General features: G+C 37.9%; 1 pseudogene; it reads left to right on the forward strand.

Moving 5' to 3' along the window:
- The first annotated feature begins 13,252 nt into the window (after positions 1–13,252).
- Positions 13,253–13,743, forward strand: LOC118627496 (annotated as a pseudogene).
- Positions 13,744–27,344: the final 13,601 nt, after the last annotated feature.

A 27,344-nucleotide genomic window follows, 5' to 3' on the forward strand; every position in this document is an offset into this window, starting at 1 on the left:
AGCTATTGTAATGGCTTTGCCGAGGACATTCCTGAGACAAAAGGAAAGGTTGTCATGCTTTAAGTTGTTTTAAATGAAACTCTGGTTGCTATAGTCATTCATTCATTCACTAGTTTTAAAAAATCTGAAGGTATAACTTCCAGTGTTGCCCAGCACTGAACTATAGAACACAGAGATGACTAAATCGTGGTACTTGGTTTTAAAAAAAAAAGTCATTTTCTTTCCTCCACTGTTCATGTACTGTCGATGGTAAACGAATCTGTTTTTGTAGCATGCACTTGAGTTAATGGATTGAGCCTCGGAGGATAATTTCTGGAAAATATTAAATATTTACAGGCTATGCTGCCAGCAAAAAATCCCAGGAGGACTCCATACGCATACAAATCTTTTAAATACCTCTTTCTTCACTCATTCAAAATTCAGTCTACTTATTTTAATATATTTAATAATCTCTCTAAATGTTATGCAAAAAGGAGAATAGATAGAAAAGTAATTCTATTGAATGTATTCGTTAATAGGAGACACAAAATAGGAATATTGGAAGTGGTATAGAATACACAAAGTTATTGATTTCACAACATTAATATTAATTAATGTATCAAGAATATTCAGCATACACCTGAAAAGCCTTAGCAAGCCTGCCCTAATATCTATGCTACTAATGCCCGTGAAACTGTAAACTCACTCAGGCAATGAAAATGTTACAATACACTACACGCGATCATCAAAGACCAATAAAAAAAGAATTATTGCACAAACATTGGGGTTTAGAAGTATTTTAGTTATACAGTTTTGTTATTTTTCTGGGAAATCTTGGTTTTCCCAATACATTATCAACCTTGAAAATATTCAGACTTTAAAGGTAATTCTAAGACACTTATGGCTGAACCTCCAATCCAGTTTCATTATTACAAATTCAAACTTTCTCAGTCTCTCTCTACTCATGGATATAACACTCATAATCCGCTTTGGCAACTAAAAGAATTTGTATCTTTCGTTTGCTTCTAAACACTTAGTCATTGCATAGTTCTTGGCCCATTATAGGTCCCGATGCATTTGTAATAAAGACTGGATGAATATTATTGTATTCTGTGTGTGTGTGGTTAATCAGAAAGGATTTCATCAGTGATATATCTGTGCTGCTGAACTGATCTCAAAGTCTTAATATTGTTTTGTTTTAAATTATAGCAAAATAATTTTTGACTTAAAAGGGAGTTGCAAGGAGAATAGAGAGAGTTCTCTTACACCCTTCATTCAGCTTCTCCTTGATGTTAAAGCTCACATAACCAAGGCATAATGACTAAAATAAGAATTTAGCATCACAACAGTATTATTAACTAAACCACTAACTTATGTTGCATTCCCCCAACTTTTCCACCAATGTCCATTTCTGTTGTTGTAGGCAATCACATTGGATTTAGTTATGTCTCTAGTCCCCTCAGTCTGTGACCATTCCTGAGTCTTTTCTTATTTTTCGTGACTTGGACACTTCTGCAGAATACTGGTTATAAACTTTGTAGAATGTTCTTCACTTTAGGTTTGTCTGATGTTTTCTTATGGTTATACTGTCATTATAGATTTTGGGGAATAATACTACAAAGTCACAAATGAGAAGTGTCTTGTTACTGACAATGTTAACTTCAATCACTTAATGAAGATTGAAGATTTCTCCACTGCAAGTTCTACCTCCAGAAGGAAAGAGTATCAAGAAATGTGTGCCTCTGTCATCAGTCTCAGGCTTTTTCTCAGCTCAGTACCAGCTGGAGGCTTCAGGGGAATCCTCCTCCAAATGCTAGAGTTCTGTCTTCCTATCCACATCCCTCCTCTCCTGTGTGCTGCCCTACAAATTTTTCTCTGCATTATCAGCTCAAGGAAACCTTGTGGCTCTGTGTGGGTTTCCCCTCCCTAACTGCATCCTAGAAATTTTCTTTAGGCATAAGTTGGATCAATAGTAGAATTCATCTCACTTGTGTGTGTGTTTTTCTCTCAGATGCTGGTTGTTCAATTTCTGAAAACCACTGTTGCTCACATACAGTTCTATTTTTATTTGTTTAAGGTATATGGGTAAATCCAGGCCTTTATTCATTTTGGCCAGAAGCAGATACCTGGCCCAATGTTTTAAACCTCATCTATGTGCTAATACCACTGAAAATTAAAACTTTCGTCCAGCACTCTGCCTTGAACTACAAACAGATTAATTTTCTATTTTATATATTTTTTCTTAAATTCTCCTTGACATTCTAAACTCAACTTATGTATGTATGTATTTATTTTAATTCTCACCTGAGGATATATTTTCATTTATCTATAGAGAGGGAAGGAGGGCGAGAGAGAAAGAGAGAAACATCAACGTGAGAGGGACACATGACTGGTTGCCTCCTGCACAACACCGACCAGGGCCAGGGACGAACCACAGCCAAGGTCGTGCCCTTGACTGGAATCAAACCCGCAACTCCTTGGTCCTTGAGCCAATGCTCTGACCACTCAGCCAAACTGGCCAGAGATAAACCCAACTTATTTAAAGTGAAATTCTTGCCCTGGTTGGGCAAGGAAAATCACTATTCAAATGGTGAACTCAAAGGAAATTCTTCAAGGTAGAGCTATAGATTCTACTCTGCTTCCTTTTCAAGGCTATGAGGTTTCATTTTTGAACAAACTACATAATAGTTGTTCCACCTGATAATGCAGGTGAGTGTCCAAAGATAGAAAATCACATCTAATTATAGAACATAGATGATTAGGAACATTATATGGATCACACTGAAGTCTGTAAATAATACTATAGTGATGATGAATTTCAGTACCAAGGGAGGCAACCAGTTGATCTCTTCCCCCCCTCCCCCATCTCTCTTTCTCCATCTCCCTCCTTCCCTCCCACGTTATCTGAAGATAAATGAAAAAGTATCCTCTGGTGAGGACTTTTTTTAAATTAAAAGAATAATAAAATAAAGCGAAACTTGATTTACCCCACCTCCCCACTCACCCATTGCTCTCCTGCTGCTCCCCATCTCGGTACCGTCACCACAAGCCCCGTAGATGCTCAATTTAAAAATCTAGGAGTTTTTTTTTAACTCCTTTCTTCCCCTAAGTGCTGTATCTAATACATTAGCAATTCCTACTGTTCTATTTCAAAATGCATTTCAAATCCAACCTCTAGTTTCTCTCCACAATCTCTCAGAACCTCTCATCTGAGCCAGTGCAGAACGTCTAATCTCCTTCCTTCCACTTCTGCTTCTTCCCTTCCATCTATTATCTAGCAGCCAGAATAATTTTTATGTATACATAAGATCCTGTTACCTCTCCGATAAAACATTGTTAGGAGCTTCCCACTGAAGTTGGAAAACATTCCACACACATCAACAGGACCTTCAAGGCCCTGTGTGGTCTGGATGCTGTCTTCATTGCCAACCTTGCTGATACCTCTCTTCCCCCATATTCTAGGCACATAGGTGTTCTTTCTGATCTCAGAAGATATCAAGCATCTTCCCACCTCAGATTCACAGTCTTTATACTTTTTATGTCTTTTTCCTGGAATGATCTTTCCCCTGGCTCATGATATGGCTAGGTTTTGTTCTGTCATTCAGATTTCAACTTAAATGTCACTTTCTTCTGAAAGCATTCCTTTGACCACCCTATTTTAATTTGAGTGTACCTCCAATTACCCTCTTTTACATTATTTTCTTTATAATACTTAAAATTTGTTCTTTTGTTTGTTTGTTTTTTGTCAATCCTTATCCAAGGTTATTTTCCCATTGATTTTTAGATAGAGTGGAAGGGAAGGAGGGAGGGAGGGAGGGAGGGAGGGAGGGAGGGAGGGAGGGAGGGAGAGAGAGAGAGAGAGAGAGAGAGAGAGAGAGAGAGAGAGAGAAACATCAGTGTGAAAGAGACCATTGATTGGTTGCCTTCTGCACGACCCTGACCAGGACTGGGAATTGAACCTGCAACTCAGGTACATGCCCTTAACTGGAAATTGAACCCAAGTCCCCTTGGTCCATGGGCTGACACTCTAACCACTGAGCAAAACTGCTCAAGGCTCAAAATTAGTTTTTACTGTCTTAATTACTTGCTTCTTTGTTTATATATCTTGTTTCTTTTTTTATTAATATTTTTGAAAGAGCGGGAGAGAGCCCTGGCTGGTTTGGCTCAGCGGTTAGAGCGTCCGCCTGCGGTCCAGAGAGACCCGGGTTCGGCTCCCGCTAAGGGCACGTACCTCGGTTGCAGTTTGTCCCCGGCCCTGGTTGGTAGTGAGGATGGCAGCCACTCGATGTGTCCCTTTCACATCGATGTTTCCCTCTCTCTCTCTTCCGCTCTCTCCCTCCCACTCTATCTGTACAAAAAATGGAAAAGTTTCCTCGGGTGAGGATAAAAAAAAAAAAAGAGGGGGAGAGAGAGAGGGAGAGATATCGATTTGTTGCTCCACTTATTATACATTCATTGATTGATTTTTATATGTGCCCTGATTAGGAATTGAACACACAACCTTGGTGTATCGAGATGAAGTTTTAACCAACTGAGCTACCTGGCCAGGGCCTATATCATCTGTTTCTAAACAAAACTGCTCGAGAAGACAGAATCATCTATCTTTTTCACTACTGTCTCTGCAACATATGACATGGTTTTTGGTATTTATTAGATGTTCTGTAAACTGTCTTGGATGAATAAATGAAGGTATAAAGACTTTTTCATAAATAGGAAGGAGACTAATGTCATGGTCCAGGCACGAGCTGCCTTGGTACATAAGAATCCAGACAAAGAGCAAACAACAATCTGTGGGCCAAATCCACTTTGTTGCCCATTTTTGTAAACAGAGTTGTGTTGAAACCCAGCCATACCCATGTTTCTATATATTGTCTATGGCCACAGGGGCAGATCTGTGTAGTTTTAACAGAACGTGTATGGCCTGGAAAGCCTAAAATACTTACTATCTGGCCTTTTATAGAAAGTGTTTGTCAACTCCTAATCTAGACATTAGCAGAGACAATGGGGGTATAGCAGGAGAAACAGAGAATTTAAAGCATCACTCTCAGACCACAAATCCATGTTCCATAATAATATACATGCAAGTCATCTCTTTCCCACTACATTGTCTGCTCCCTAAATTCTTTGCTACCACCATCTCCCCAGGGTTAGGATAACATTTTTTAATAGTGTACATCCCATGTTTTTGAGACCCTGACTATAAATCTTGAAACCTCCTTCTTTATTACTATAAAGGTAAAGCCAGGATACCACCAATGCACTGTTGGTTGTCATAACATTTCAGAACTTTCAAGCTACATATGCTGATTCAAATACCACCATCATTCTTGCTATTTCTTTTGCATTTTGAAAATGGTGCCATTTCACGAAACTTATTAAAATGCATATTGTTTTTGTTGGAATTCTATTAAAATGTAATTTCAGCCAGAAACAGCGATCCATCTTTCTAGGATCATTAGGTCCTTTTAAATGGGCATTCAATGCATTCAACCTTTCAGACTAGAGTAATATTAGCTAGGCCACTAGAAATGCAATGTACGTTTTCAGAGCTATCCGAATTTCTCAAAATCAATCCAAAACAATAAGATTTTAATCACCTAGCGAAGTTTTTGTGACAGAAACCTAAGCCATCACTGTGTCTGCCTTCCAGCATCCACACTTGGAGGCAAGGGGCCACGGAGGGTTTAATTTGTCTTCTAAGGAGGGTTCAGACTTTCCTAAGGTCTCCTTTCCTTGTCACCATCCCAGCCTTAGGAAGTGATGACTTGTCAATTTTATGTGATCACATATGAAATACACAATGATATTACCATATAAACACAAATGATGTTATGTCACTATTTCCTACTCCAAGGTGAAAAGCGATTGAGAGGTTGCCAGGTCATAAAAAAATTTTTTTTTTAATAAACAATTGAATTTGGGGAGGGGGACTATCACAGATCTATGTACCTTACTTCCCTGCTTTGCTCTACATGGTTAAATCTTTGAATATGAGCATAGCATGAAAAGTCAGGCTATTGATATGAAATGTAAATTTCTCACCACAGGTGACCTTGGTCACTATAGGAAAGATGGAGACATATTAAGACAATGTGAATACTTTGTGGCTATCTGTTTTAGATACTTGAATGTCTCTGGAAAAGCAGCCAACATACTAATTCGAGTGCCTTGAAAGCACCTAAGCTCACACTTTTAGTAAAAATAAAACAAAATGAAAATAACCTACTTGCCTGCATTTCATAACCCACTCTTCCATTACTGAGTATGTCTTACAGCAAAGGTCTAGAAGTGCTTTTAAACAAGTAGAATCAAAAACCAAGAAAATTCTAAACAAAACTTAAAAAAAGAACCCTGAAAAAGCAATCTTAAAATATGGCTGAGTTATTTACAGGGTGCAAAGTTTAATGTTCAAGCCTCTCAGATCAACATGGTAACATCTAAAAGGCATGTAAATATGTAAATAGCAGTTCCAGTCAAGATGGCAGTGTAAGTGCAGTACTCGAAGCCTCTTACAACCACATCAAAACTGCAACTAAATTAAAGAACAATCATCATTCAGAGTGCCTAAAATCTAACTGAACAGAAGTTCTATAACTAAGGATGTAAAGAAGAATCCACATGGAGACTGGTAGGAGGGGCACAGACACAGAACAGGCAAGTCCCACATCTACCAGTGGCAGATAAAAATCAAGAGGGAGCCCAGGCCAGGGTGGCTCAGTTGGTAGACCATCATCCCTTATAGTGAAAGGTTGTGTGTTTGATTCCCAGTCAGGGAATGCACCTAGGATGCAAGTTCAATTCCCACACATAGTTCCCACACATAGGGGCATTTATGGAAGGCAATCCACTGATTCTCTCTCACATCAGTGTCTCTCTCCCTCTCTCTCCCTCTCCTCTTTCCCTCTCCCCTACCCCTCTCTCTAAAATCAATAACCATATCCTTGGGTAACAACTAAAAAATATCAAGAGGGATATCTTGGTTGCAGAGGTCCCAACTAAAGAGTGAGGGGTCCCAGCCCCACATCAGAACTGCTATCTCTGGGTTCCAGTACCAGGAATAGATGTTCCCATAACTTCTGGCTGTAAAAACCAGCAGGGATTGTGACAGACTGAGACAGAGCTTGTTTTTGTTGTTGTTGTTTTTTTGGGTTTTCTTTTCTTTTATTGATTTTAGAGAGAGAAGAAGAGAGAGGGAGAGATAGAAACATCGATGAGAGAGAACATCGATTGGCTGCCTCCTGCATGGCCCCCACTGTGGACTGGGCCCACCACCTGGGCATGTGCCCTGACTGGGAATCGAACCAGTGACCTCTTGATGCATGGGTCGACACTCAACCACTGAGCCACACGACCCGGACAGAGACAGAGGGTTTCTGAAGTCCTTTGCAGTCCCTCTTAAAGGGTCTCACATGGACATATTTGGACTGACTCACTCTGAGCTCCAGCACTGGGGAGACGGCTGGAAACTCACCAAGGACATACAGGGGGAACTGAATTATCTGGCTTCAGGATGAGGGCTGAAGCTTTCTTCCAGATATAAGTGCTGGCACAGGTCATTGTTCCAAAAAGCCAGCAGGCAGGCACCATATATGAGTCTCCATCAACATGCCTAACACTGGTAGCTCTGCCCTGGTGATTCTCTGAGACCCCGCCCCACCCAAATTTTGGCACCCAAGCCATTTCCAGTCACTTTTTCATACAAGTAGTCTCTTTTGGATCATGCTTCAGACTTTATTAAAATATTTCAAACAAGCAGCATTTACCCTGTACATTTTGCTAAGTGGACCCATGCCTGGCATCAGCAGCTGCCAAACTCAATAGGCAGCTTGGCCTCTCCCAGGCACCTCCAAACCCAGCACAAGTAGCATCCATCTGCAGATTGCTCTGTAGCTCATGCTGGGAGGCCCAGGCAGAGCACATGCAGTGGTTGACCTTGTACTTCCCAAAATACCTCAGAGCCAGTGCACCCAGTTTTAGATCACATGGGATCACAATCCAACCACCTCAAGGGGCAAATTAATTGGGTACCAAAGCCCCAATGAAGTAACTCCTGTGCTGTGGTGTTAACCCCTACACAGCAGCTCCTCCACTATAGTTGCAGCCAATCCCTGCAGCTAGTAAGCCTGGGGATAAATCCCTCCCAATGACATGCCAACAGCAATCCAGGCTCAACTACAGCAGGACAATGCACACAGCTCACATGGGGAGCACCTGGATTATTCACCTTGGTGAGCAGGCAGAAGGCATTCAGGACACCTGTTATAAAAGGCTACTCTACCAAGCCTGGGAGATGTAGAGCTCTACCTGATACATAGAAACAAACACAGGAAGCAGCCAAAATAAGGAGACTGAAAAACAGACCCCAATTAAAAGGACAAGAGAAATCTCCAGGGGAAAAAAAAAAAAAAAACTACATAAAATGGAGGCAAGAAATCTACCAGATACAGAATTCAAAACAATGGTTATAAGGATGCTCAAGGAACTTAGTGAGAACTTCAACAGCATAAAAAAGGACATGGAAACCATAAAAAGGAACTATTCAGAAATGAAGGGTACATTAATTGAAATGATAAATAAATTATAAGAAATCAAAAGTAAATAAAATGAAGCAGAGAATCAAATCTGCAATTTAAAATATATGGAAGCAGAAAACAATAAGTACAGCAAAAATAAAAATGATATAAAAATGAGGATAGTGTAAGGAACCTCTGGGACAACGTTAAGCTTACCAACATTTGCATCATGGGGACAATGGAAGGAGAAAAGAAAGAGCAAGAAATTAAAAACCTCTTTGAAATAATGACTGAAATTTTTCTAAACTGGTGAAGAAAATACATATACAAGTCCAGGTATCACAGGGAGTTCCAATCAAGATAAACCCAAAGAGGCCCACACCAAGACACATCATAGTTAAAATGCCAAAGGTTGAAGACAAAGAAAGAATCTTAAAAGCAGCAACAGAAATGCAGTTAGTGACCTACAACAGAGCTCCCATAAGACTGTCAGCTGATTTTGCAACAGAAACTTTGCATGCCAGAAGGGATTGGCAAGAAATATTCAAAGTGATAAACAACCTAGATGATGCTACCCAGAAAAGCTATCATTTAGAATCAAAGAACAGATAAGGAGCTTCCCAGAACAGAAAAGGGTAAAGGAGTTTATCACCACCAAACCAGTATTACAAGAAATGTTAAAGGATCTTCCTTAAGAAGAAGAAAAAAAGGATTTAAAAAAATATGAAAAATAAGAGGACAGTAAATACATATCTATCAACAATTACATTAAATGCAAGTGAATTAAATTCTCAAATCAAAAGACATATGGTGACTGAATGGATAACAGTCAAGACCCTTATATATGGTGTCTATAAAAGACACTTCAGATCAAAAGATACACACATCAAAAGTAAAGGAATAGAAAAAGATATTGCACAAAAATGGAAATAGCCCTGGCTGGTTTGGCTCAGCAGTTAGAGCATCAGCCCACAGACCAGTGAGTCATGGGTTTAATTTCAGCCAAGGACACCTCAGTTGTGGTTAGTCCCCAGCCCTGGTCGGGTCTTGTGGAGGCAACCAGTAGAGGTGGCTCTATCACATCAATGTTTCTCTCTGTCTCTCTCTCTCCCTCCCTTTCACTCTAGCTGATGATAAATGAAAAAAGCATCCTCAGGTGAGGAATTTTTTTTAAAAAAAGGAAATAAGGAAATAAAACAAAATGAAAAAGTTGGGGAAGCAATACATATACCAGACAATGAAGACTTTAAAACAAAGGCTATCACAAGAGACCAACAAGAACCCAGCAACTCCACTTCTGAGTATTTACCTGAAGAAACCCAAAACACTACATTGAAAAGACTTATACATCCATGTTTATTGCAGCATTACTTACAATAGCCAAGATATGGAGGCAACCTAAGTGCCCATCAATAGATGAATGGGTAAAGAAATTTTACACATATACAATGGAATATGACTTAGCCATTAAAAAGAAGAAAATCCTCGCCCTGGCTGGTTTGGCTCAACGGTTAGAGCATCAGCCCACGGTCCAGAGAGACCTGGGTTCATTTTCCACTAAGGGCACATACCTTGATTGCAGTTTGTCCCCCGCCCTGGTTGGGGTCGTGTGGGTGGCAGCCAGTCGATGTGTCTCTCACATCGATGTTTCTCTCTCTCTCTCTCTCTCTCTCTTCCCCTCCCTCCCTCCCCCCTTCCTCCCTCTTTTCCTCTCTCTCTATGAATGCAAAAAGTGTCCTCAAGTGAGGATTTAAAAAAAAATAAGAAAATCTTGTTATGTACAACAACATGGATGGACCTAGAGGGTATTGCGCTGAGTGAAATAAGTCAGATAGAGAACGACAAATGCCAGATGATTTCACTTATATGTGGAATCTAAAAAGCAAAATAAACAAACAAACAGAACAGAAACAGACTTATAGATACAGAAAACATTTTGATAGTTTTAAGATGGTATAGGGGTTGGGGAGGATAGATGAAAAGGTGAAGGGATTTAAAAGTACAAATTGGCAAAAAAGGAAAAAAGATAGAACTCTGGACATGGACAATAGTGTGGTGATTGTGGAAGTGGAAGAGGGCATAGAAGTTATAAATGGTGATGGAAAAAAAATAAAAGTACAAATTTATAGTTATAGAATAGTCACAGGGAGGTGAAGTACAGCATAGGAAATATAGTCAAAAATATTGTAATAACTATAATGTCAGATGGGTACTAGATTTATGGGGGCGATCACTTAAGTAAGTTATTTATGTCTAATCATGGGGTTTTACACCTAAAACTAATATAATATCATATATAGACTGTAATTTTTTTGTTTTTAATTTTGTTTAAAATATGTAAATAAAATTAGGAGGTAAGCAACAGAGTATATCAAATTATCAAATGCTCCTCTGACTATCAGAACCAGATATTACTTTATCATTAAGAAGCCAGTGTAAATTGTTTTGATGTACTAGACTTTTGTTAACTGGAAAATAATCTACTTTAATAATTATTGACTTTATAGACTCTTCTCATCCCCAAATTTAAACATATAGAGGACAGTTTTTTATTATAAGTATTGAATTCCATAGATTTTAACTTCTTTACTCTTTTCTAGTTCAATATTGTTTAATACCAACATCTTACTGAAGAAGAAAAAAAATCCATATAATAATAATAATAGTGTGGATGTATAATGCAACAATATTTATAATAAAGCAATATCAAGAAATAGTTCATTTATATGTTTAGGCAAATGAGATACAATTTGATATGTGGATGTAAAAATATGGGAAGTTGGCTCAGTTTTTCTTTAGTTTGTATAGTTCAAAATAAATACTTATTTTGCTAAATACCTACAGATACTCAATTCTGTTCTTTTCTTGACCAAAATTATCTTAATTTCTCAATAAGATAGGTTGGTATAGGCAGGAAGATTCTTTATATACAGCCCTTCCAAAAGATGTTGCTGTTATTTATATATATATAAAATTTTACCTTTTTCCCTTCAAAAGAAGTGGGTAATCTAATGGTCTCCACATGGAATGAGCAATTTCTCCTTTTTGGCAAATTAGTTTATCTATCATACACATTTCCACCCCTGAGCCTTATGTCATGCCATTATTTCCTTTAAAATGCCCTTTCCTTGTGCTCTCTTATTAGGGAAGAATTCAATTAAAGCTGATACTATCAAACTTTTAGGAACCTTAAGCTAATGAATTTAGTTAGTCTCTTCATTAGCAATATTCTGCATATTTTGCATTCCTTAAGATATGCTGTTCATCCTGCCCACCTCCCCTTTCTTATACCCATCTTTATCAACCATAAATATTCATTATGTTATATTATTTACTAAATGGTATTCTAAATGCTGGCACCATTTTAGAATGGTAAGTTATAAAAGACAACAATTAGGTTACTATGTATTATCCTAGATGTTGAGATTATAATATAGTTCTCAAATGGTTTAGTTGGGGGTTCAGCTCCCACAAAATACAGATAAATGATAGAAAATAGTATATAGTATTATCCTAGAATGTAGATGAGAACAAATTTCAGAAAAAGGAGAAATTGTCAACAGGAATAGTTAGGAAATACATATTGAAGTAAAACAAACAAGTCTGAAAGGAAGAAATAAAAGAGAAAGGAACAAAACTGTGGGGATGATTATTTATGGACTAGTATCAGTGGATAAAGAGAATTCACATAAGACACAGAAGAGAAAAGTTGGAACTTAAGGCTATGAATGCCAAATAAACTGCCTAGATTTCTTTTATAAAATGCCAAAGAGCAGATGAAAACTTTTAACTGTACATGATATGAACAAAGAATTGCATTTCTTAAAATATGCTGTTATGGGGATAGTGTGACCAGACTAAAGGGGTCTGTTTGCCTGTGTACATCAAAGCTGAATAAGACACAAAGAGGACTTTGTAGCAAAGAAAATAAGGGTTTATCAGTTGAAGAAGTGGCCCACGTCCAGAGTCACAGGTGAGCTAATGCTCAAAGATCCGGCTCCCAGATGGCTTTCAGGTGATGGATTATATAGGGTGAAAATCATTAATCATGGTGACTAAGGGAGTTAGGGTCACGGTCAGAGTTGTGGTCTCTGCTGATTGTTTGGTGCTAGGGTAGGGGATGGTTGATCATTGCATCTACTCCTGATGTCAGCCATGGCGTCATTTCTTGTTTCGCCACTTTTTTGGGCCTGGAGCTGAAATACAACTGAGACTTAGATGTTATCTTTAGTTAGACTGAAACTCTGTTTCTGTGGTCAAGAGACCCAAGGCTTTTTTCCTAAGATGATTTGATGCTGACAGAACCTCACTGTCCTGAGGGCGTAACGATTAAGGGAGTGGATGTGCAAGGGAGAATGAGGCCAGTGAGTCAGGGTGCTGGATGAGGCCAGTTGGAATCAAAAGGAGAAAAGTTCATATTAAGGAAATGAAGTTTCTGTGTGATTTCAATAGCAAGGTGTTTTAGGAGCCTTCTGTGGAAGAGTAAGGGTAAGATAATTGTGGTCTGCAATGTGGTAGTGCCAGTGGGACTTTAAAGGAAAAAGAAAAAAAAAACATGAAATGACATTACCAAGAAAAAAATAATAATTGTGAGTGACATCACATGGAGAGTAATTTGAAAAGAGGTTGAGACTAGAGAAGAATGCTGGTTTATGAACCCTGCACAGAGCAAAGTCAAGATCAGTGCCTGGAAGGTAAAAAGCAGAGAAAAAGTTATTATTTGTGGATGACGTTTTTTAAAAATCAAGTAGACAGAGCCCATGTGCAGCCTGGGGCTTGGGCCACGGGCACTGTCCTGCAGCCCAATACTGCTGGGTGCTTGGCGTGCCCTGCACATCTCCACGGTGTGTGCCAAGAATCGGGTGGCCCTGGTCTGAGTGGGCAAAGGGGACAAGCCGGTGACCTACGAGGAGGTGCATGGGCCTCACCACATCGCCCACCTCAAAGGCTGGCTGTCCCTGCACACAGGTAACCTCGATGGAGAGAACCACGACGCAGAGCGAACAGTGGAGTATGTTTTTCTTCGCAAGTTTATGCTGGGCACCTTCCCTAGCTGCCTGGCTGACCAGCTTGTACTGAAGTGCTGGGCTAACCAGGTGGAGATCAGTGCCCAGGTCTTGAGGCAGCTGCCTGCACGCAAGTTCTACTTCCTCATGGGCTACAGTGAGACCCTGCTGTCCCACTTCTACAGGTGTCCTATGCACGTGCACCTCCAAACTGTGCCCTCAAAATTGTATATAAGCATATCTAGGGCATTCATCTTTTTGCGTCAAGCTGTAGCCTACAAAGGACAGAAAGATGTGGGAAAGGGGTGAAGTAGAAATGGGAATACACATCCCTTCAGAGTCCACAGGCTTCCCTTTCAAAGCAGCTGTTATATAAGTGGATTGTCTGTGTTGCCTTGCCTCTCATTCTGTCTATTCTTTAGGTGAAAGAATTAGGGTAGGGTCTCTTTGAGGGTGCTTGGGGGTCCCAGGAAGGCTGCCACTTACGCTGTGCTCTTAGCAAATTTTAAGTATGTAATAAAGTATCAGTAAGTATCATCACATGGTTTTACCCTAGATTTCCAGTACTGGTTCATCTTTCATAAGTAAAATTTTAAACATAGACCAACATCTCCCCATTTCCCCATTCCCCATCCCTTAGTAACCACCAGTCTATCTGCTTCTATAACAAGTATTTGTTGATTCCACATAAAAGTGGGATTGTACAGTACTTGTAATTTTAAAGCTGGCTTATTTCACTTACCATAATGTCCTCCAGGTTCATCTACATTTCCAATGGAAGGGTTTCTTTATCATGGCTGAGTGATATTTCATTGTATGTATATATGTACCACATATTAATCCATTTATCCTAAGTGATGGACACTTGGGTGGTTTCCATGTCTTGGCTACTGTGAATAATGGATACAGTGAACACGAGAGTGAGAAAATGAAAAAAAAAATCAAGTGGACAATATTTTTGCTGTGGCTTGTTCCTCACACTTAACTTTCGTAGCTGGCCACATCTTTCTCTGTTATGAGCTACCCTTTAACAAATAAAATCATTCAGTAAATCTTTTTCTTTAGTAATGCTTTAATCTTTCATTTATTTAATATATATTTATTGAATGCATTCTAAACATTAGATATTATGTGAGGTAGAGGGAATACAATGGTGAACAAAATAGAGAGTACCTATCCTCAAGTTGGTTATGGTATAATAAAGAAAACATATATTCAACAAATAAGTGCACAATTAATTATTTCATATGATTATTTTACATGCTATTAAGTAAAACTGCAGAGGGCTATAAAACTATAGCAGAAGGAATTAACTTAATCTGGTAAGAGGTTCTGAGGAATATTCACTGACAAATTAAAATGATATCTAATCTGAGACTTGATTATGAATGAATAGGGGTGAGCTAGAGTAGAAAAAGCTGTGTGTGTGTGTGTGTGAATGAGAGGGAGAGAGAGAGAGAGAGAGAGAGGTGAAAGCAATACCTTACATGCAAGAAACAGGATGCACAAGGGTTGTGAAAGCAAAAGAACTAAGTACATTTCAGGAGCAGAGAAAGTTGGTGTGGATGGAGCCAAGCAAGGAAGTTTAGTGAACGATGAGGATGAAGAAACAGGCAGGATATATATTATCTAAATCTTATAAAGTTATCCACAGAGCAATGGAAAACGATGAGCCTCTAATGGGGATTTTAACACTGGTGCAAGTGTAGGTACTGGAATGGAGAAAGATAAGATTTGAAACAGGAAAATGGGTTTGGAGGCTATTTGTCTAAGTTCAGACAATTGGTCATGGTTGCCTGGAGCAGTAGCAATAGGGTTTGAAATAAGTGAGTACATTCAAGACAGATATTGCACATTTGGGAAGTAGAACTGGCAAGGTTTGATAATTAATTGGATGTGAGGGAATGAAGTAGAGAGAATGTCAAAGATAGCTCCCAAGTTTCTGAAAAGAACAACAAAGTGTAGGAAAAGTCACTTACCAAGCTAACCTTAGAGGAGAAGCTGGTTGGATGGGGATATAACTTGGGTTCAGTTTTTGACTATAAGGCACCAACATGGAATGTGCAAATAGGCCATTGTATATATGGGTCCTGAGATCAATCCAATTTAATGTTTAATGAGGTCAAGTGGATTTAATGTTCAATGCTTGAAGGAAGCATTTTGGTGGGCAAAAATTTCTAATGAGTAAAGTTATGTAAAAATAATTTTCATTAACTATCGCTTCTATATTAGGTGAAATAAAATCATCTAAAGTGTAATTGAAGGCTTAAAACTATGTACATTTTATTAATTTAATTAAAATTCTGATGAGAAGAAATTATATTTTCAAAAAAATCAACTAGTTTAATAATAGTGTTACGTGATTATTATGTATTTAAATGCACGTAAGAACTGTCCAAGGTCAAATTTCTTCCCATACAGAAGGGCATGATATTTGACTGGCTAACATGCCATCCCTCATAATCACTTTATACTTTCTTTCATTTTTCCTGGGCAAGTATCATTTTTTCATAGACTACCTGTAGATTACAAAAGATATGTAATTTTTTTAAGGCCATTTAAAAGATACCTCCTGCCCTCAAAAACTAAAACTTTAAATAAACAACTGAAATGTTAAAACAGAAGCCATCTTAGAAGTAATTACATCCAACTTTTTCTTTTTTTTTTTTTTCTTTATTGATTTTAGATAGAGAGGAAGTGAGAAAGGGAGAGAGATAAAAACAATGATGAGAGAGAACATTGATTGGTGGCCTCCTGCATGCTCCTCACTGGGGATTTGGCCCACAACCTGGGCATTTGTCCTGACTGGTAATCAAACTGGCGACCTCTTGGTGCATGGGTTGATGCTCAAACACTAAGCCACACCAGTTGGACGCATCCAAATTTTTCTTAATGAATGACTCCATTCCATATCTGAATATGCCAGGCTATTCTTTGCTTGAAATCTTCTAATGAAAGAGAACCTATATTTCAAGGAAATTATTTTATAGCTATTCAATTATTTATTTACTTATGCATTCATTTGTTTTATATACAGGAATCTAACAAAGCACTACACTAGATACAGGGCAAGAAATTGCTTATAGACCCCAAAGCAGCAGAGCCTGCCTTCCTGTCTCTTCTTTTTGCTTTTGTATGACGTCACATTTTCTGTACCAATTGAGTGGGAAAGAAGTGAGCTTCTATTCATTGTTTTAGTTTTGCATGTCTCTTTAGGATTTTTTTTTTTTTTTTGAGTCTCAAGGGTTTTTTTTATTTTATTTTAACTTTACAATTATATTTATTTATTTATTTTTAATTTTATTTTTGTTACAGATGTTTCTCCTTTTTTACCCCATTGACACCCTCCTCCCCATCCTCCCCATCCTCCCCACCCTGTCCCGAGATTTGTTGTCCATGTACAATGGTTATACGTACATCCATATAAGTTCTGTGGTTTATCTCCTCCCTCCCCCCACCACACCTCTTCTGAGGGTAGTCATTCTGTACCCTACTTCCACGTCTCTGGGTCTACCCTATTCCTCAGACTGTTATGTTCATTATATTCCACAAAAAAAGTGAGATCATGTGGTATTTGTTTTTTTCTGCTTGGCATGTTTTGCTTAGGATACTTTCCAGGTCCCTCCATGTTGTTTCAAAGGATAAGAGATCTTTCTTTCTTACAGCTGCGTAGTACTCCATTGTGTATATGTACCACTGCTTTTTTATCTATTCGTCTACTGATGGACACTTGGGCTGTTTCCAGATCTTAGCTATTGTAAATACTGCTGCTATGAACATGAGGGTACATATGTTCTTTCTGTTTGGTGTTTCAGGCTTCTTAGGGTATATTCCTAGAAGTGGGATCACTGGGTCAAAAGGCAGTTCAATTTTTAATTTTTTGAGGTATCACCATATTGTTTTCCATAGTGGCTGCACCAGTCTGCATTCCCACCAGTGGTGTACTAGAGTCCCCTTTCTCCACACCCTCACCAACACTTGTTTGATGATTTGTTGATAGCAGCCATTCTGACAGGTGTGAGGTGATACCTCATTGTTGTTTTAATTTGCATCTCTCTGATGATTTGTGATGTGGAGCATTGCTTCATATGTCTCTTAGCCATTTGTATATTCTGTTTGGAGAGGTGTCTATTTAGGTCCTCTGTCCATTTTTTAATTGGGTTCTTTGCCTTCCTTTTGTTGAGTTGTATGAGCACTCTATATATATTGCAAATTAACCCCTTATCTGATGTATCATTGGAAATAATGCCTTCCCATACACTGGGTTGCCTTTCCATTTTGGTGGTTGTTTCTTTTGATGTGCAGAAGCTTTTGAGTTTGATGTAGTCCCATGTGATCATTTTCTCCTTTGTTTCTGTTGCCTTAGGTGATGTATCAATGAAAATTCTGCAGCGTATGATGTCTGAAATTTTGTTGCCTACAGTTTCTTCTAGGATTTTTATGGATTCATGAGTCACATTTAAGTCTTCTATCCATTTTGAGTTTATTCTTGTGTATGGTGTAAGTTGATGGTCTAGTTTCATTTTTTTGCATGTAGCTGTCCAATTTTCCCAACACCATTTATTGAAGAAGCTGTCTTTACTCAATTGTATGCTCTTGCCTCCTTTTCAAATATTAACTGAGCATAATGTCTTGGTTCCATTCCTGGGATCTCGGTTGTGTTCCACTGGTCTATATGACTGTTCGTGTGCCAGTACCAGGTTGTTTTGATTAAAGTAGCTTTATAGTATAAGCTGATATCTAGTATTGTGATCCCACCTACTTTGTCCATCTTTTTCAAGATTGCTGTGGCTATTCGGGGTCTTTTTGGTTCCATATGAACTTTTGAAGTATTTGTTCTAGTTCGGTGAAATATGTCTTTGGTATTTTGATGGGAATTGTATTGAATCTATAGATTGCTTTGGGTAATATGGACATTTTAATGATGTCAATTCTTTCAATCCATGAACAAGGTATGTGCTTCCACTTTTTTATATCTTCCTCTATTTCTTTTTTCAATGTCCTGTACTTTTCTGCAAATAGGTCCTTTACTTCTTTGGTTAAGTTTATTCCTAGGTATCTTAATTTTTGTGCCACGATGGTAAATGGGATTTTTTTTTTTAGTTTCTCTTTCTGTGAGTTCATCATTGATGTATAAGAATGCCATCGATTTCTTGATGTTAATTTTGTATCCTGCTACTTAGCCAAATTCATTTATTAAGTCTAGTAGATTTTTAATGGAGTCTTTAGGGTTTTCTATGTATAATATTATGTCATCTGCAATTAAGGACGGTTTCACTTCCTCCTTTCCAATTTGGATTCCTTTTATTTTTTCTTTATGTCTGATTGCTGTAGCTAAGACTTCCAGTACTGTGTTAAATAAGAGTGGCAAATGTGGGCATCCCTGTCTTGTTCCTGTTCTTAAGAGAAATGCTTTTAGTTTCTGCCCATTGAGCATGATGATGGCTGTAGGTCTTTCATATATGTCCTTTATTTTGTTGAGATATGATCCCTCTATTCCCACATTGCTGAGTGTTTTTATCGGAAATGGATGCTGGATTTTGTCTAATGCTTTTTCAGCATCTATTGATATGATCATGTGGTTTTTATTCTTCATTTTATTTATGTGTATCACATTTATTGATTTGCAAATATTGTACCAGACTTGCATCCCTGGGATGAATCCCACTTGGTCATGGTGAATAATTTTTTGATGTATTGCTGGATTCAATTTTCTAGTATTTTGTTCAGGATTTTGGCATCTATGTTCATCAGGGATATTGGCCTGTAGCTTTTATTCTTTGTAGTATCTTTTTCTGGTTATGGAATTAGAATTATGATGGCCTCATTAAACAAGTGTGTAAGTCTTCCTTCTTCTTGAATTTTTTGAAATAGTTTGAGGAAATTGAGCGTTAGTTTTTCGAATGTTCGGTAAAATTCCCCCATGAAGCCATTCGGGTCTGGGCTTTCGTTTGCTGGAAGAGTCTTGATTACCTCTTCAATGTCCTTAGCTGTTATTGGTCTGTTCAAGTTTTCTATCTCTTCCAGGTCCAGTTTTGGGAAACTATGTGTTTCTAGAAATTTGTCCATTTTGCTTAGGTTGTCGAATTTGTTGCCATATAATTGTTCATAGTAGTTGTTAAAAATCTTTGGTGTTTCCATGGTGCCAGTTGTTACTTCTCCTCTTTCATTTCTGATTCTGTGTATTTGGGTTCTCTCTCTTTGTTTCTTGGTGAGTCTAGCTAAGCGTTCATCAATCTTGTTTATCTTTTTGAAAAACCAGCTCTTTGTTATGAATTGTATTTTTGGTCTTAATCTCATTTATTTCTGGTCTAATTTTTACTATTACCTTCCTTCTACTTGCTCTGGGGTTTTCTTTCTGTTTGCTTTCTAGTTCTTTAAGTTGTGAGGCTAGATAGTTTATTAGAACCTTTCTTGTTTTTTGAGGTAGGCCTGTAGTGCTGTGGACTTCCCTCTCAGAACTGTTTTTGCTGTATCCCATAGATTTTGTATTGTTGTATGTTCATTTGCATTGGTTTTCAGAAGTTTTTAATTTCTTCCTTGATCTCCTCGGTAGCCCATTCATTATTTAATAACATGCTATTTAGCCTCCATGTTGTCAAATGTCTTTGCATGTTTTTGTTGCAATTTATTTCTAGTTTCATGCCATTGTGATCTGAGAAGATGCTTGATACGATTTCAATCTTCTTGAACTTGTACAGATTTAGTTTGTGTCCTATCATGTGGTCTATCTTTGAGAATGTCCGTGTGCACTTGAGAAGAATGTGAATTCTGCAGTTTTGGGGTATAATTCTCTGTAGATATCTATTCAATCCATTTGATCCAGTGCTTCATTTGGAGTCTCTGTTTCCTTACTAATTTTTTGTCTAGAGGATCTCTCCAGTGATTTCAGCGGGGTGTTGAACTCCCCTGCTATGATTGTATTGCTATGGATTTCTCCTTGGAAGTCCTCCAGAAGATATTTAATATATTTTGGTGCTCCTATATTGGGTGCATATATGTTTATCAAGGTTATATCTTCCTGTTGGATAGATCATTTCAATATTATGTAGTGGCCTTCTTTGTCTCTAGTTATGGCTTTTTTAATCTATTTTATCAGATATGAGTATTGCTACCCCAGTTTTTTTTCCTTTCTGTTTGCTTGGAAGATTTTTTTTCATCCCTTTACTTTCAACCTATGTGAGTCTTTTCTTGTGAGTTGGGTCTCTTGTAAACAACATATAGATGAATCATGCTTTCTTATCCAGTCAGCTACTCTGTGTCTTTTTATGGGAGCATTCAACCATTTACATTTAAGGTGATTATTTATATGTACTTATTTATTGCCATTTTTGTTTAGTATAGTTCTATTTTTCTTCCCATTTCTCCTGCTAATTACAGCAGTCCTTTTAACATTTTTTGCAGTGCTGGTTTGGTGCTAATGTATTCCCTTAGCCTTTTTTTGTCTGAGAAGCTCTTTATTTGACCTTCCATTTTGAATGATAGCCTTGCTGGGTAGAGTAGTCTTGGATTCAGATTCTTTTTTTTTTTTTTATGACCGTGATTACCTTATGCCATTCCCTTCTGGCCTGTAGTGTTTCTTGTGAGAAGTCAGCTGAGAGCCTTATGGGGTTTCCTTTGTAGGTAACCTGTTGCTTATCTCTTGCTGCTTTTGGGATTCTCTCTTTGTCTTTAATTTTTGACTTTTTAATTACCATGTGTCTTGGTGTGGCCCTCTTCCTTGGGGCTCTCTGTGCTTCTTGAACTTGAATGCCTTCTTCCTTCACCAAATTAGGGAAGTTTTCTGTCACTATTTCTTCAAATATATTCTCTAACCCTTGCTCATTTTCTTCTTCTGCGGGGACTCCTATGATGCGAATATTATTATGTTTTCAGTTGTCCCACAGTTCTCTTAAGCTGTCTTCCTGTTTTTGGTTGTTTTTTTTCCTTTGGTTTTCTGATTGGTTGATTTTTTTTCTACCCTGTCCTCTACTCTGCTGTTTAGACCTTTCAATGTGTGCTTTATTTCTGATATGTCATTCTTGATTTTTTTCTTGGTGGTTTTTAATTTCCAGTTGGTCCATTTTCAACATTTCTATGTCTTTACTCATGGTGTTGATGTCCTTACTTATGCTGTTGAGCTTCCTCAAGATCATGGCTCTGAATTCTAGCTCTGTTAATTTGCTTAACTGCTCCACATTTATCTCATCTTAGGTAGAGATCTCTTGTTCTTTTATTTGTTTTTTGTTTCTGTGTTTTACCATTTTGGCTATCACAGAAGGCTTTGGAGCCTGCCAAACTTTCCCTGTCTGTGTTGGTGTTCTGCTGTTTGTCGTTACCTCTCCTGGGTTTGGATGAGCAAGGGAGTTCCCATGTTAAACACCACTGTCAAGTCTTACTTTCCTGGTGAGAGTTGCTAGCTAAGAAATGGTTCAGTTATCCTCTAGCTTTTTGCCTGGAGCCTATCAGTAGCAGTTATTTGAAGAGCTTTGTGTTCTCAGTTGAATGAAATACCCATCAGGTGCCCAGCGTAAGGGGATTTCCTGAGGTGGGGCAGATGCTGGTTGTTAATGAGCCTCAATTTGCATTTTAATTGCCCACCTGGGTGGGGTTGAATCTTCGGGGCGGGGCCGCCGCCTTTCCCCTGAACCCTGGGAAGGAGCAAGATGGCCACTGTCCTGCATGGCTGCAAATCTGCAAAAGCTCTGAGTGCCCTCCATCTTGAGTGTTCCCACACAGTTCCAGTCCAGTCTGCCCTCCCTCTGTTGGAGCCCAAGGTGAGTGCCTGTGGCTATTTTAGCATCAGTCCTGGCTCTGGGCTGTGGAGCAGCTTGAGAGTTTAACCCGAGGGTGCTGTTCACAGCTAAGGCCACTGCTGTCTGTGGGCTCCCAGCCCTGCTCTCATGCCTCTGCAGTCCTACCAGGATCGAGTCAGTGTCCCTGGGTATATGATCCTTGCAAGCTGCTTTTTTGTTGCTTTTTGTCAATGATTTGTCTTTATTTTAGTTGTAATTCCACTTTGTTCCTGGGAGATGGTCTGTGTAGCTTCCATTCACTCCACTGCCATTTTGGAATCTCTATTCTCAAGGTTTACACAACAATATATGTCATTTAATGCTGAAAAAACACACCAAGAATCAGAAATGGGTACTTGCCCCTCAAGCCTGTTAGATGTGAAAAAAAATTGCAATACAAAGAAAAAAAATAAGGATAAAACAAAGTACATAAATAAAATATCATAGTGATTCAGAAATAAAGAGTTCACTTAAAGCTTGGAATGGAAATTGTTGTTTACCTACTCAGAACATATTCTTTTTATCTTCATTTTTAAATAGCCATGAAATTGATGACCTGCTAGTTCCAGGGGTTGATCCTGTCTAGTTTAACTCAGAAGTAGGCCCTGGATGACCTAATCTCATCAGCATTTGTGTGGCCACTAGTGGGTACACAACCTGAGCTAAAAAAAACAAGGAGTTTTATTGAATTGTAGCAGGGATCAGGGTGGCACAGAAGTTTTCTAGGGTTTTGCTCTACATGATGTAGAACACAAACGTAAGGCTTATATGTGTTGTAACGTTTTGTACCCATGAAAGAAACCAGCCTGAGGACAGAGATTACAGTTAGCAGTGGAAAGCAAAGAGTCACAGAAAAACGGCTTTGTAGCCTGGTGAAACTACACATGAAGTTTTCCTTAATTTTTCAATGGCATGAACCTTTATTTTATTTATTAATTATACTAATTTGAGTAGTTCTCTATTATTTATAACAAAGGCTGCTTTAAATGCTAACAGAGCAATTAGTATATGAGCTATAATTTCAAAACTGATTAAGATTGGAGCCAAAAGGGACGAAGGAAACATTTCAGGCAGAAGAAATAAACACTTTTATATTTATTGATTTATAAAATGTATACTTTTCATTTTGTAATAATACAAAGGCATTTTAATATTATTTTCAAATCCTAGTGAATCAACTTGTATTTTCACTTAAATATGATCACTTCTCCTTGAAATCTGTAAGACAATGAGCCACTGCAAATTTTTAAACAAGATCATAATATGATAATAACTGTAACTTAGAAAGGTTATTTAAGAGCAATATCTAAAATAAATTTAAATAGATATACTGGAAACATAGCAATTTGTTAGGATTGTTTGTTTGTTTGTTTTGCAATTAGCCAGTAATCCAAGTAAGTCCAGGTGCAGACCCTTTAAGAGGAGCTGCCTGGGGCTCCAGCTGCCTCAGCCTCAGTTCCTGCTGGTTTTTCCAGCCAGAAGTTATGGGGACTTCTCTTCCTGGCACCGGAACCCTGAGCTGGGTGCCTGGTGTGGGACGAGGACCCCTCAATCCTCAGGGAGGACCTTCCCAGCCGAGGTGTCCTCCTGATTTTTATCCGCCACATGTCGGTGTGGGACCAGCCCATCTGCCTTTGCCCCTCCTACCAATCTCGATGTGGCTTCTTCTTTAATTTTGTAGTTGTAGGACTTCCATTCAGCTTGATTTCAGGCAGTTTTGAATGATGATTGTTTTGTAGTTTAGTTGTAACTTTGATGTGGTTTTTGGAAGACACAATACCGTGTTTACCTACGCCGCCGTCTTGACTGGAAGTCCCTGTTGGGAGTTCTATATTCAGCAATTTTGTTGCAACAACTTCTCAAAAACTGTTGAATATTAATAAAAAAGACCCCAAATAGCCACACCAATCTTGAAAAAGAAGAACAAAGTTGGAGGGATCACATTACCAGGTTTCAGATTATGCTACAAAGCTACTGTAATCAAAACAGCCTGGTACTGGCACAAGAACAGGCAGATAGATCAATGGAACAGAATAGAGAATCCAGAAATGGACCCAAGGCAATATGCTCAATTAATATTTGACAAAGGTGGCAAGAGCATACAGTGGAGTAAAGACAGCTTTTTAAATAAATGGTGTTGAAAAAATTGGACAGCTACATGCAAAAAAATGAAACTAGACCATCAACTTACACCATACACAAGAATAAACTCAAAATGGATAGAAGACTTAAATGTGACTCATGAATCCATAAAAATCCTAGAAGAAACTGTAAGCAACAAAATTTCAGACATCATATGCGGCAGAATTTTCATTGATACATCACCTAAGGCAACAGAAACAAAGGAGAAAATGAACACATGGGACTACATCAAACTCAAAAGCTTCTGCACAGCAAAAGAAACAACCACCAAAATTAAAAGGCTACCCACTGCATGGGAAAGCATAAATGCCAATGATACATCAGATAAAGGGTTAATTTCCAATATATATAAAGTGCTCATACAACTCCACAAAAGGAAGACAAAGAACCCAATTAAAAAATGGGCAGAGGACCTAAATAGACACCTCTCCGAACTGGACATACAAATGCTAAGAAACATATGAGGCAATGCTCCACATCACTAATCATCAGAGAGATGCAAATTAAAACAACAATGAGGTATCACCTCACACCTGTCAGAATGGCTACCATCAAACAAATCATCAAACAGCAAGTGTTGGCGAGGGTGTAGAGAAAAGGGGACTCTAGTACACTGCTGGTGGGAATGCAGACTGGTGCAGCCACTATGGACAACAATATGGTGTTACCTCAAAAAATTAAATATTGAACTCCCATTTGACCTCACTGCCAGTGATCCCACTTCTAGGAATATACCCTAAGAAGCCTGAAACACAAATCAGAAAGAATATATGTACCCTCATGTTCATAGCAGCAATATTTACAATAGCTAAGATCTGGAAACAGCCCAAACGTCCATCAGTAGACAAATGGATAAAAAAGCAGTGGTACATATACACAATGGAGTACTATGCAGCTGTAAGAAAGAAAAATCTCTTATCCTTTGAGATGACATAGAGGGACCTGGAGAGTATTATGCTAAGTGAAATAAGCCAAGCAAAGAAAGACAAATATCACATGATCTCACTTATTTGTGGAATGTAATGAACATATCAGTCTGAGAAATGAGGTAGTCCCAGAGACGTGGAAGTGAGGTACAGACTGACAATCCCCAAAAGAGGGGTTGGGGGGAGAGATAAACCACAGAACTTATATGCATGTATGCATGAACAATGGACATGTACAACAAAGCTGGGGACAGGGCAGAGAGGGTGGATGAGGGGGTATCAGTGGGGGAAAAAGGAGAAACATCTGTAACAAAAATAAATTATTTTATTAAATAAAAAAACTGTTGAATATTCAAATAAATTACATCAAATAGCTCACACTTACCATAGTTACGTTTTATCATCTCACACAATCAGATAAGTTTACTTATGCATGTTTCTTAAAGAAGTACAATCGTTTTCTTTTACTGTTCTTAGATTTTAAAACAAGTTACACATTTATAAGCTAAACCACCTAATATCAAATGATTATGTAGGTATAATAGAAAAGAAATAGCATATAATAATGTACAACTGTATCTTTTTTTTCTAAATTTTAATATTTCAAAATATTTTTTTAATAATTTTCCCAAACATTCATTAGCATTCTAATTATTACCAACATTAAAGCTTTTAATAAGGGTCTACTCCAAGTCAACAATAACCTAATAAATAAGGATGTAAATGGTCAGAAATATTCACTGGTGTATGTTCATGTATTATACGTACACACATATATGTATATCAAGCTGACTTTTCAATTACATGTTTAGTTCTTCCTTACAACTTAAGAAAGGATACAGGAAACTCTGGAAGTCATAAAGAACAAAACAAAGTTTTCTCTTCTTGTCAAAATGTGTATATAACTGCAGTAGATTTGTTAAATATACATATATGTCTCTTATTCTATACAAAATCTCAGGAAATATTTTTCCAAGGACATGGAGAAAATGTGTTCTCTCAAAGTGAAACTGTATGCCTCCCCCAAAGATTTAAATAGACCTAGTTATAGAAATATGTTCTTAAAATTACAGTTGTGCCCTGGCTGGTTTGGTTCAGCGGTTAGAGCGTCGGCCTGCGGTCCTGAGAGACCTGGGTTCGGTTCCTGCTAGGGGCGCGTACCTCGGTTGCAGTTTGTCCCCGGCCCTGATCAGTTGTGCGGGTGGCAGTCACTCGATGTGTTCCTTTCACATCGATGTTTCTCTCTCTCTCTGTTCCTCTCTCTCCCTCCCACTCTACCTGAACAAAAAATGGAAAAATGTCCTCGGGTGAGGATTAAATAAATAAATAAATAAATAAATAAATAAATAAATAAATAAAATTACAGTTGTGTTATACTCCACTTCAGTTGTTTCTATATGAAAATGTCAATAAAACTAGTTAAGAAAAAAGGAGTACAATCATATATTTTGGCCAATTACATTACATACATTTTGGGAGATTCTTTAGATATAATACCTCATCTATTAACATTTCCATTTTTAAAATAGTAGGTCAGGTAATTTAAACTACTTGTCTCAACTCACACAGTTTCATACAGAGATACTGGGATTCAAATCATTTTACTCCAAAGTATATTTTGTACTATATTACTTTACCTTTCTATCATAAATTATGTTGTCTTAAATATTGCTCAAATTTCATACCATGACATTTAACAAATGATGGCATTTATTCAATTGTAATAATAATATCTACTCTGTATTGAGATATATATTATATCAGTGCTTTCATTATGTAATCTAATTCAATCCCCACATCAACCATGTAAGGTAGATATTGTTATTCTTATGTTACAGACAATAGAATTGAGGCTAAAAGACTTAATAAATGTGTTCAAGATCCCATTGTTACCACAATTCTGTTACCACATCAAGCAACAGAACAAGGATTTAATCACAAATGCAACTGTTGATACTCAAGACCATATTTTTAACCATTACACTAAAATTTATAGATACAGAG

This window comes from Molossus molossus, unplaced genomic scaffold, assembly GCF_014108415.1.
Source record: "Molossus molossus isolate mMolMol1 unplaced genomic scaffold, mMolMol1.p scaffold_m16_p_13, whole genome shotgun sequence".
Taxonomy (NCBI): Eukaryota; Metazoa; Chordata; class Mammalia; order Chiroptera; family Molossidae; genus Molossus; species Molossus molossus.